The sequence below is a fragment of the Myotis brandtii genome, unplaced genomic scaffold (assembly GCF_000412655.1).
Source record: "Myotis brandtii unplaced genomic scaffold, ASM41265v1 scaffold576, whole genome shotgun sequence".
Classification (NCBI taxonomy): Eukaryota; Metazoa; Chordata; class Mammalia; order Chiroptera; family Vespertilionidae; genus Myotis; species Myotis brandtii.
Window position 1 is genome coordinate 53,633 of NW_005370156.1, and position 12,364 is coordinate 65,996.

The following is a 12,364-nucleotide window of genomic DNA, read 5'->3' on the forward strand; positions in this document are numbered from 1 at the left end:
CTTGCCCGTGGGTACGTACTGGGCGTGGACCTTTAGAGTAATCAGACTGAGCAGGACCCTGGAGGACACAGTGTGGTCTGTTCCAAGATCACAACCACAACCATCAAATACATTATAGGACTGAGCAAGTAGATGTGATTCTGTCAATTTCCACCATGTTTAGACAATTCAGCTCTAGACAGTGATCCCCAAATCCTTGAATTGGAGAGCCTATCCTATCTAATAAAGAGGGAATATGCTAATTGACCCTCACACCATTGCAAAGATGGTGGCGCCCACAGCCAATAAGGAGGGAATATGCTAATTGACTGTCACACCCTCAAAAGATGGCGGTGTCCACAGCCAATAAGGAGGGAATGTGCTAATTGACTGCCCCACCCTCAAAGATTGTGACGCCCACAGCCACAAGATGGTGGCACCCAATCCCCTCAGCCCTGCCAGGGTGGCAGGCACACAGCAAGACTGGGCCTGCCCTGCACACCTGCCTCCAGAGTCCCCCAGTCCCCTCAGCTGCCCAGGGCCGGCCCAAGGTGCAGGCAAGCCTTGGAGGGCAGCTGCCCAGCCTCCCAGGGCCGCCCGAGGCTCAGGTAACCAGGGCCGGCCGAGGCTTATGCTGCCAGCAGTGGCAGCAGCAGAGGGTCCCCAGGTTGCCTCCCGCCCCTGAGGGCTCCTGGACTGTGAGAGGGGGCAGGCCGGGCTGAGGGACACCCCCCCCCTCCAGTGCATGAATTTGCACTCACCGGGCCTCTAGTTTCTTATAAAAACTGTACTTCCAAAGTATAAAACAAGCCCAGCACTTTGTGGCTACCCCCCTACCCATTGTATACATAGCACCATTGAGTAGGGGAGATAGCTGGTCCTGTGAAGATTCTAACACCTTACATTTAATTCACATTCGTTGCCTAAAACCATATTTCTCTAGAGCTGAAATAATGGGAGGGCAGGGAAAGGAGTTCCTTAACTCTAGGGACAGCATCTCCTTGATTCTGGTCAGACTCTGCCCACACTGATGCTAAAACATATCCCCGTTTCAGAAATACTAAAATGGAGTAGAAAAACCACATCTTAAAACCAAAATGCTACGTGTGGCACAGGGTTTTGCAGTGCACAGAGAGTGCCTCTGCACATGGCTTTGCACACTTGCAGACTCCACAGCCCCCTGTGCTGGCAACCACTGACCTTTGAGTATCAGGTTGGATTTTTCTCCCTCTTGGATGTGGAGGACAAACTGCTAAAACTGCCCTGTGTGGTCCTTTTCTTTCTCTTTTGGGGGTGAGGTGTGCATCTTTTACAGCCCAGACTTGCCTCAGAGGGGACATACACAAAGCACCAATGACACCCGTCACTCTGGAGTGGCAGAGGGGCTCCAGATGGCCACCTCACATTCTGGCTTTTCCCTGTAGGTGTCCCTCTCTCAGTTCTGTGTTTGAGAGGACCGTACTCTGAAGAACATCGTCTGCGTTATCATCCCCTCCTCCCTCACAGTGCTGTGCTGTTGACTTGGGTATAAACCAAAGACTTCACCGGTGGCACCCATAAGGACCTCTGACACCAGACACTGTTTAAGTTCCCGATTGCTGAGTATAGATCTAAGGGCAACTGCAAAGATTAAAACAGTTTCTCTCCCTCACCAGTCCAGGTAAAGAATGAAAGCTTAAACACGTCAGAAACTTGAGTCTCGGTGGAAGATAAAAATGAACCTGACTCTTATTATCAGTCTTAGGAATTTATTCCTACTTCCGCCTATACTTTTTAAACTATCTTAGTTTAAAAGCAGGATTAACTATACATATCTATGCATATATACACACTGACCCCATTTTGGTGGAAACAGAGTATAGTTGTACACACTGTTTGCTTTTGTTGAGAAGTTCACACACATGTTCTGGAGTCTCCAGCACAAATGAAAAAAGACTGAAAATCCCTTGTCACTTTCAGGCTATGAATCGAAGAAGTGTAGCATTTTAATTTTTCCAATCTCAATGTTGTTGCTCAATAGAAGGACACGTCTTGTAAATATTTAATTGCTGTTTAAAATTTAATAATCTATTTTGCCCCATGTTTTGTTTTCCTTCTGTATGAAAATCCTGATGAGGTACTTTAGGATCATGATTTTTTTAAATCTGTGTTTTAGCAACAAAACCTTTCCATTAATTGAATATATTTTTAAAGTAACATTTTCAGTATAAGTGAATAGATTTTTAAAGTAACATTTTCAGTATGTTTATTTTTAAATATATTTTTATTGACTTCAGAGAGGAAGGGAGAGGGAGAGAGACATAGAAATATTAATGATGAGAGAGAATCACTGATTGGCTGCCTCCTGCATGCCCCACTATGGATTGAGCCCCCAACCTGGGCATGTGCCCTTATGGGAATCGAACCAAGACCTCCTGGTTCATAGGTTGATGCTCAACCACTGAGCCTTGCAGGCCAGGCAGTGTAAGTTATTTTTAATGTATTTTTCAAGTTGAGCTACAGTTGACATATAACATTGTATTAGGTTTTTTGTTTTTTTAAATTGATTTTAGAGAGAGGGAGGGAGGAAGGGAGAGAGAGAGAGAGAAAAGAAACATCGATTGGCACACTCCCTACAGGGGATCAAACCCGAAACCTGGGCATGTGCCCGGACCAGGAATCAAACTGGCAACCTTTAGTGGAATGGGATGATGCCCTACCAACAGCCACACTGGTCAGGGCATGAGAACTCTTACGATCTACTCTCTTGGCAACTTTCAAATACAGTGTGGGGCAAAGGTAGGTTCATAGTTGTGTTTATAGGAAACAGAGTTTTTTCTTGTATTATTATTTATTAATTATTGTATTATCTTATACAAATAACTATAAGCCTACTTTTGCCCACCCTGTATACAATATAGTATTATTAGCTATAGTTACCACCCTGTGTGTTACATCCCCATGACTTATATATTTTGTAGCTGGGAGTTTGTATCTTCTCACCACCTTCACCCATTTCAGGCCCTCTCACCTTCTCCCCCAGAGACTACCAATTAGGTTTATTATTAGTTCAAGTTTATATCATTTTCTCCTTACAATATAAACGAGAGCACTATTAATGAGGTAGCATGTTTGTTGATTTCTTATCACAGTGTAAGAGGTGACACTTATGTTTTTGCATGTCCTGAATCAGAGTTTACAGAATCCCACTGCACCTTGCAAGGCACTCTGGGAAGCTGTTTGCTGGGCAGTGGTTCTGAATCCTGCAGCCTTCTAGGAACAGTTCTGCGGCAGAACGTGTATTCAGGCCTTTTCCGAAGGCAGGCAGCTCATTCAATAGTGTTTCGGAATCACATATGATATGGTAGAAACAGCTTTGGACCTGTGCTAAGACCTGGGTTTCCCAGCCCAAGGTAGGTGCCACCTTCCAGAAAAATCACCTTTGTTTACCCAGGTCCCCCAGATGTGTCGGTGCACCCCTTCCCTTCAGCCCCAATAGCTATCCATGTCCTATGAACACAGTTTAGGAAACACCATTTTGAGGACTTGAGATTTTACTTTTGTTTGGCCTCTTTAAATATATTTGAATGTTCCTTTAATGCACTATTGCACTTGGTTAATTTGTTAACTATTCCAGTAGATGATAAACAAAAGTAAGGTTAATAATTTTAGTAGTTAACCACCAAATGTTCATTCATCGGAATTTTTAAAAATCACTTACTTAAGGTTTACCAGCTGCTGGCTCCAGACCGCCTGCTTCCTACCCAGAACCGGGCTGAGGAGGCGTTTACAGGCAGTAAACGGCCTGCCAGTAGATGACCGCGTCTCCTTTTTGATCACAGAACCAAGTTCTAAAATCCAAAGTTAGAGGATATTTCCCATTTTCCTAGAGCTGTATTTCTCATTAAAAAGGGGGAGGGACTATGGAAAGGCCTTACTGCAGTTAAACTGAAACCTTAGTCTTGCTGAGGCCAGAATGATGCAGCTGTGACATCGGGATGAGTTCTTCCGTGTGCCCGTTTTTAGGGTTGGGAACCCTGGGAAATCAGGAGCTGTAGGTCTGGGAGGAGGGCCTCCCGGAGATGAGGGGCTCCGGAATCTAGGCAGCAGCTTTGAAAACCTGGGCGAGCGGTTCTGGTAAGAAGCTAGTGATGAAACCTGGAGGGCTGACAGGTTTCCCAGGGCACGGGGAACAGTGACATGTTAGGCTGAGAAGCTGTATGAAGAGCAGGGGAGAGAGTTTTAAAAGCATGAGCAGCCGGCAGATCCCGGACCACAGGGGTGGGGAGGCCTGGAAGGAAGGTGCTGCCTGGAGTAGACAGAGTTCTCCCGGAGCCGATACGGGGTTCAGGGGCTGTAAAGAGTGCGCTGGGACTGTCGGAGAGGTTTAATGCTACTTGTCCAGCTTGTCTGACGAGGTGGTTGTGATGGTAAAATGGAAAATATATAGTGTGCAAGCCTGCGGTCGGCTCTGTGCTGAGGGTGTCAGGGAAGGTTACATCAGTTTGCTTGGAACATCCCTTAATAGGTTCTGTCCACTTGTTTTTTTAACCGTAAATGCCATAAGATTGTGAAGTGGTTCCAAACTGTTCTTTCCCACCCAGACCCAGACAGATTAGCTGAAATTCATGGCTCCATACAACCCCTTCCTGCGATGAGCTTGGAAGAAACTTTTGTGAAGGGGATCGAGGAGAGGACAGAGTCAGGTCACAGGGATAACTGAACAGCAGTGGGAGTGCTCCGGCCACTGCTAGCGGGGCAGTGAGTCCCTGGGCCCTGGTTTGTACTAGAACGGCTACGTGTATGAGTTACTTAGTGACCTTAGTTCCTTCAGGCTGGTAAGTTCTGGCTAGCATATGAAGACTTTATATTTGTGTCATCACTTCATGCGATAAGATTGGAAAACCACTTAGATGTCATACAAAAGAGAGCTTTGTGCGAGCAGCCTCACACCAGAACCGGCTCGTCTGGAGGGACATAGCCCTGTCCCTGCTGGAGCCCAGCCAGCGCTGAAAGCACAAAGCTCTCTGGCTTCAAAAGAATGAGAGGGGACCATTTGGCATGACCGAAACTGAGGAAATTCCAAGAAAACCACGTATTTTCTCTCATGTCCTAGAAAGGAAAACACCGATCAGTGTTTGATTATACCATCTCTAAGAAGTTGAGCTTAAAATACAAATGCCTCAAAATGCTAGTGCTAGTTTTTAGCTCTTGAATTTTAATTGTATCTTTAAAAATATAAAAATCAGTGCTGTAATCAGCATCTATTTTGCTTTTGAGTGTGCGGTATTCCAGGCACCAACAAGCCTTGTACCCTGGAACTGGGAATATGACCAAGGAATGTTTCTAGGGCTACTTTTTAACACAGATTTTTTGGTATCTGTCTACTCGCTGTCACAGGCAGGAGATACTGCCAAGCTGTTGAGTTAGAAGACCTGGATCTTGAGGACAGTAGCCAGGTTTTGGAGGCCCAGCGTTTTCATCTTTGACACGGGCTCCACAGTGCCTCCCAGAGTGTCATCTTTATGTCCCTGGGAGGCCATGCATGTGAAACAGGTTGCAGGGCTTTACACAACGCCACAGGCTGCAGTGGAGAAGGCCAGTGAAATGCCTGCGGGTGACATTTACCTCTGTGCCAGGGGAATGAACTGAAAAGCTTTTGACTGGTGTACTGCTCTGGTTTTATTATTAGGGTGATATTATTAATAATGACTGAAAGAAGTTTCTGTGCTAATCTGTGGAATCAGAATATCTGTCCACTCCCTTCCCATAGGAGCTTTTTGCTTTTTCTCTTTCACTTTTATTTGCCTATTCCATGGCTTCCAAAGAAATGGCTTTGTGTACTTTTAGAAATATTGGGGAATTGTGATTTTGATAATATAGTAATATAACTCAGTCTGGAATAGAATGAAACTTATTGTTTGTACCAACCATTTCAGGTGAAAAGTGTGTACCACGTGAATTATAGACCATGTTTAGCAAGTTGCAATGCCATCCTGTGCAGTGGAGAAATCGTTTGTCTTAAATGCATCCCGCAACAGAACTCTGGGTTGCAAGTAAAAAGCAACATGACCCAAGGCTAGTTTAAACAATAAAGGGAGTATTGGTTTATGAAAATAAAAAAACAGAAGGCACACTCTCGATATGGCTTAGCAGTGCCACCAGGGGTCCTGGCTTCTTCCCTCTGTCTGCTTTGCTTTCCATGGTGTCAACTTGATTCTAAGGATCTCCCCTGTGGTCCTAAAATAGCTCCCAGTAGGTCATAGGGCCACATGCACCCCTGTTCCCAGCATCCCCAGAAAAAGCTCTGCCATTTGTTCTTCCTGGATCTGCTCAGGTCATGTGCTCGGGACAGAAGTCACAGGGGCCCAGGGGAATGGGCTGTGCTAATTGACTTAACCTATATCATGGAGGCCACTCCTAGGGCCAAGTAGAACCCCCACTGGAAATCGGGGACTCTCAGTCAACTGCAGTCCCCATCCACACATTATGGCTGGTTGGTCAGGACTCCTATTATTAAAGTCTTAGTAATTTGAGTAAGTATACATATTTTAAACTCATAAATGAATACTTTTTTTTTTTTTTTTAAATACAACCTGTGCATTGCCCTGCTCGTTTGCATTGAGATTCCGGCCTCCTACCCCGTCACTGCACTTGAGGCTTCCTTCCACCTGGAACCACAGTGGAGTCTTCGGGTCCTGGAGACTCACTTGGTTTTGCCAAGGCTCCTTGTTGGTGGCATGACCAGGGGCGAATTATTCAACCTCTGAGCCACAGATTCTTTGTGTAATTGACCTTCTTTCAAGGTTGTTTTGACTATTTACTGAGTGATGGACTTGTGGTTTCTCACCTCTACCCTGACAGCCAGGGTGATGGTGCCCTGGGGATACCTGCAGTTGCTTGATATTAGAACTTGGGGAGGAGGGGCTTGACAGGGCCTGAGCTCTTTGAAAACCAGGTTGCCAAATCTGGGGGCTAGATAGGGGTTACAGACAAAAGTTGGGAGGAAATTAAGGAAGCTAATGACAGGAGAGGAATGAACTAAACCAGGTGAAGCAGCCAGACTCCTCCGGGTGGGTGCGCAGCACAACGAAGCCAGGCTCCCGCCACTTCTCTCCCATGAGAAGGTACAGTCCCTTGAGCAGCCGCTTCAACAGTTTTAGGTCCATCAGTGTTTCTATGCTCGCAGGATTAAACTCCAAGTTACCGGCCTACTTTTGTTCAGAATAGCTCAGTTCCGGATGAAAACCAATAATTTAATATTTAGTTTTTATTTTTAAACATGTTTTTATTGATTTTCTTTTTAAGGAGAGGGAGAGAAAGATAGAAACATCAATGAGAGAGAACATCGATTGGCTGCTGCCTGCAAGTTCCTCACCAGGGATCAAGCCTGAAACCCCGGCATGTGCCCTGACCGGGAATCGAACCAGTAACCTCTTGGTGCATGGTCGATGCTCAATCAGTGAGCTACACAGGCTGGGCCAGTATTTATTTTTTAAAATATTTTTCTTAAAGAGTGCAAAAGTACTGGTGCTTTAAGCAGTGCACACAGAGTTATCCCTATCTAGGCTGTTCTGAGTCAAGTTTCCTTACCAGAGAGAGGGAAGGGCCACTTAGGTCATGGTTGCTCTCCTCATAGAAATAAAAGCAGTGGCTAGGACCCCGTGCGCACGTAGCACATGCCAGGCACCGTCTGAGCACTGTGCGTGCACTGACTTGTTGCTCCCCTAACACCTGTGCGGTCGGTGACCTGGGAAGGACAGGTAGCTTGCCCCGGTTGTTCAGCTGGCAAGGGCAGAGCCCTGGTTGTCTGGTTCTGGAGCTTTATGCTATGCTACTTCCTAGTGATTTTATCTCAGTTAATTTTTTTAAGGAACTGGCTGCTTCTTCTGAAACTTAGAACTTACATTGACTTTTGATTGGTACTTCAGGGGGGGGAGAGAGAGAGAGAGAGAGAGAGAGAGAGAGAGAGAGAGAGAAAGGTGTGTTAATCATTTCATACATATTTGTTGCCACATTTTAGTGGTGAAAAACCACCACATGTGGCTGTGTCCTCCTGACCAAAGAACCAGTAATAGTAGGAAGCACTCACTCCCACCAGAGGCAGTCATTTGGGACGTATTTTTAATTATGTATTGAGCCTACTTTAACAAACCAACTGTGAATGAAATGGCGGGTGATGGAGGCAGGGAGAGATAGGTCGGTGCAGTTGATTTGTTCCACTTGCTAAATAGAACATAAAATAGAGGAATCTAAACTTGCCCAACAGATAAATTAGATGGTAATTAGCTGCAGTGGAAAATGATTTTTTTAACTGAACAGTTCATCATAGATTTCTTAATCCTGGGCATCCTTAGAGTATTGATGATGTGATTTGGCCTAGATATGTTTCCTCTGTAGTGTAGTTAGAAGTAGGAGTCTGAAGTGAAATTGTGAAAAAGTGAGTATGAGATGATAGAGCAAAAGGCTCTGTGACTCATCTTCCCTGGGTCAGAGTGAAGCACATTTACCTACAGCTTGCACACTCAGCATCCGCCCCCTTAGTCACTGCCCGGCCGATTGGCACAGAAGCCAAGCCCTGCCACGGGCGAAAGTGAGCGTGTCATTTGGAGACAAAAGAAATGGACACACATTCTGGGATGGAGCCAGTCTTATGGACTAGTTCTACTCGATGGCTCCCACCAAACGCAGTAAGCTTTTGGAAACTTGAATTCCAGCACAATGTGAAAAACTGTGCCATAGACTCTAAGTGTTTGGGGTACACAGTGTTGGGGCAGAAGGGCCTGGGAAGGGGGACAGAGAGAAAAGGGGGAAACCTGAAATGGAGGAGGAGGGAGGGGAGCTCCCTGAGAGGAGTGGGAGTGAGCTGGCTGGGTCGGAGACCTCGGGGTCTGCCAGCCCAAGGAAGCAGTTTAGACTCCGTGCAGAAGGCCAGTTAGCTGCTGCGGGGTCCTGAGCAGAAAGATGAGCTGGTGAGATCTCTTTTAAAAATGGGCATTTTTAATCTTATAAAAGCAAAGTAATCCTTCATTTCCCCAATGGTAGATTTGGATGTTATAAGCACTCCAAGTTCGCCAGATCCAGTAAGTCCCCACGTGGGACCTGGGGTTGGTGCCCGTGGCTGGCTGGCCACAGCCTGCAGCCCCCAGCCCCCAGCCCATCGTGCAGTGCTGGCCTGGGAGCTCGGGGCTAGTTTAGAGAATTCTGTTTTCACCAGTTGAACTTGTTTGTAATTGGTTGATTTTAATTAAATATTGCATAAAGCACATAACATGTGAAAAGAAAGTTATCTTTTTGTGAGGCTGAGTTGAAGTTTTGGAAAGATTCAGTGAAGGCTTGCCACTGAACAAAGGTTTGGGTGTAACACCTGTGAACAGGATTGGAAGGGGACAGTCATTAAAAGCTAGATGGATTCTGCACCCGATTGCTTTTCAAGTGTCTTTAAAAGTTTCCTCTCCGCTTACAGAGAAACTGGGAAATGTAGAATTATTTCTGGGTACGCACATTTTGCAAGAAAGGTGATGTGGGACTCTGCCAGCCATCAGGAGAGAAGGAAAGGAGTGGAGAGAGCTTCTTATTATTTGATTTTAACCAGTTTATTACTAGTAGTCATGGATCATTCGACAGATGTGTTATGTGATGTGCCTCTAACTTTTCTCAAGTCTTGTCACTTCCATGGCTTTTCCATTTTGTTCCACGTCCTTGGATGTGGGGCAAGTGCTGGATGGAGGCATAGGTACAGATGTTTTTACTCAGAAGTAATTAGAAATGTAAAGGTCTTTACTTGGTTCATGTTGGCCTGCCTGCAATTTAGTATTACATCCATGACTAAATTGTGGTTCCTATCATGACAACAAGGATATTAATGGGCCGGTTTGGGTTCTTTTTGTTCTTTTGTGTGTGTGTGTGGACTCTTTTTTTCCTCACCCTTGCCTCTAAGTCTTTAATAGACTCCGGTGGTTAAGTAGATTTTAAGATTGTCGATAAGAAACCTCTCAACCATTCCTTGGGCAGATGTGTGTGATGTGAGTAAAACCACCACTGAAAACAAACAGTAACTCTCAGCAGGTTGTGCATGAGCCAGAGGTTGGCTGGGTTAATGCCACAGAAATGCTTTAGTGCAGTGCAGAGATTGCTGGTTGCCAGGAGAATATGTAATAGTGACAATATATTGTGCTGCAAGAATCCTATATAATAAAACACTAATGTGCAAATCAACCGAACAGCTGAACGACCAGTCACTATGATGCGTACTGACCATCAGGGGGCAGATGCTCAATGCAGGAGCTTCCCCTTGGTGGTCAGTGTGCTCCCACAGGGGGAGCACTGCTCAGCCAGAAGCTGGGCTCATGGTTGGTGAGCACAGGGGCGGTGGCGGGAGCCTCTCCTGCCCCTGCTGCAGGCAGGCGGTAAGGAGCAAGGGGTCCTGACTGCGAGAGGGATGTCTGACTGCCGGCAAGCGGACATCCCCCTAGAGCCGTGGTCGGCAAACTGCGGCTCGCGAGCCACATGCGGCTCTTTGGCCCCTTGAGTGTGGCTCTTCCTAAGCCTTAGGAGTACCCTAATTAAGTTAATAACGATGTACCTACCTATATAGTTTAAGTTTAAAAAATTTGGCTCTCAAAAGAAATTTCAATCATTGTACTGTTGATATTTGGCTCTGTTGACTAATGAGTTTGCCGACCACTGACATAGAGGTTCCAGACTGTGAGAGGGCACAGGCCGGGCTGCGGGACCCCTCTCCCCCAACCCTCACCCTCAGTGCATGAATTTCGTGCACCGGGCCTCTAGTAAAATATATTTGATTACAATATGTAGAGAATGTTTCCCCCAAAGAAGAAAGAGGATGGACTTCTTGAAGAATGTGCCTTTTGAGGGCTGGCGAAGAATTTGCATGGCACGGGGGTCTACCATTCATGCCCTGCTTGGGGTGGACTCCTCTGCTAAAAATAACTTTGCATGGAAGGAGCAAAGGAAGCTGGGTCTCAGTTAGGCATGTGACAAGTAGATGCCTAGGTGTTAAATTCCCTGGTAATCTGAAGCAGACATTATGTATGTCAGTTTCCATCTCAAATCTGACACATCTTGGGGTGAAGATTAGAAATCAGATTTATCTTGCTGTCATTCACTTTGTCATTTATTTATGAATTTCAAGAATTCTAGCTTGATAGCACTCTTGCAAAATTGGTTAACCACCACACTGTGTGTGTTTTAAATGGTTTATGCTCTCTGTGGACTTTTTCGCCGTTATATTTTTAGTAGTACTGGAAGTGGAAGCTTTTTCTGACATGTGCATGATTATTACTTTTAAACTCTTTGCACTGAGTTTAAGGATTTTTTAAATTGTTGAAACTAGACTACATTCTGTATCACCCTGGAATCCTACTACCATGTTCTTTGCTTCCAGCTGTATTACTTCCCACTTACTTTCAGTAAAATCACAACAGAGGGTAGACCATATCATGGTCTCTTTCACAAGACTGTTCTGATTGTGGAGGTGTATGCATTGGGTTAAGTTAGCCTAATGCCATTGTGCATCTGAATCCTATAGTTGGCTCTCCTTTATTTAATTCTATATGTCCCACCAAGTAAATTTCTGGTTATAAGTTGGCTTCTTGGGTTGGTGTACTTTCCAGAGAGAGAACATACTGGTTATCTGATGAGAAGATTGCCACCTTAAGGAGAGGTGTATTTTTCAATGCAAATTAAGACTTTGGTGTTTTGTTTTTACAAGTCAGTCTCTATCAACCTGTTAAAGGCAACCTCTCTGGGCACAAGATTTCCATCAGGGCCAGCCCCAGACACTGAGGTGAATTGACCAGAATTGGCCCCACTCTGGGAGACCACTTGGTGGACAGCTTACTTGCTACTTCTGGAAGAGCTGTACCATCCTGGAGCTTTTCATTTGAAACAGTAACAGTTACTGTTAAGCACTTTTGGTAATAGTGACTAAGTGTGTCAAGTAGGGATCAGTGCATTTGAATGAGTATAGTATCCTAATAGAGCTAACTGAAAGGTAATCAGCCATACCTCGCCCTGTATCCAGCTAAAGTTTAAGTGGAATAGCCTTCACCTTCAGGCTGTTGCCTTTAAACACACAGTTTATGTTATCTAACATGGGTGAAGCATGATGGAAAAGAGTTAAAATAAGAATTGTCTTTTTTAATGCACTTAAGATCAATAAGACTAGTTTGAGTGTTGGAAGCGATCTGGAAAAGAAAACCTGGTCGCGAACCAAATAGAAATCTCTTGGCAGCTGAATCTCTCTTCAGCTGTATTCAGTTATTGAACAGCTGTCAAAGAAAGCAAAGCATTATTTGTCCATTTAGAACAATTTCAGAAAGCTGTTTTTAACCCCCAGTGGTATTTTTTCTGCAGCCTTCTAACCTCTGCAAAGGTTTTAAAA

The 12,364-nt window shown here is 45.1% G+C and overlaps 1 protein-coding gene across 1 annotated transcript in view; it reads left to right on the top strand.

The window, feature by feature from the left end:
* The first annotated feature begins 3,914 nt into the window (after positions 1 to 3,914).
* FAM171A1 (family with sequence similarity 171, member A1) overlaps positions 3,915 to 12,364 on the top strand; it is a 94,994-nt gene continuing 86,544 nt past the window's right edge. Inside the window, exon 1 of the mRNA XM_014549942.1 lies at positions 3,915 to 4,095. The gene's annotated coding sequence lies outside the window, so the exon portion shown is untranslated. The remainder of the gene's footprint in view (positions 4,096 to 12,364) is intronic.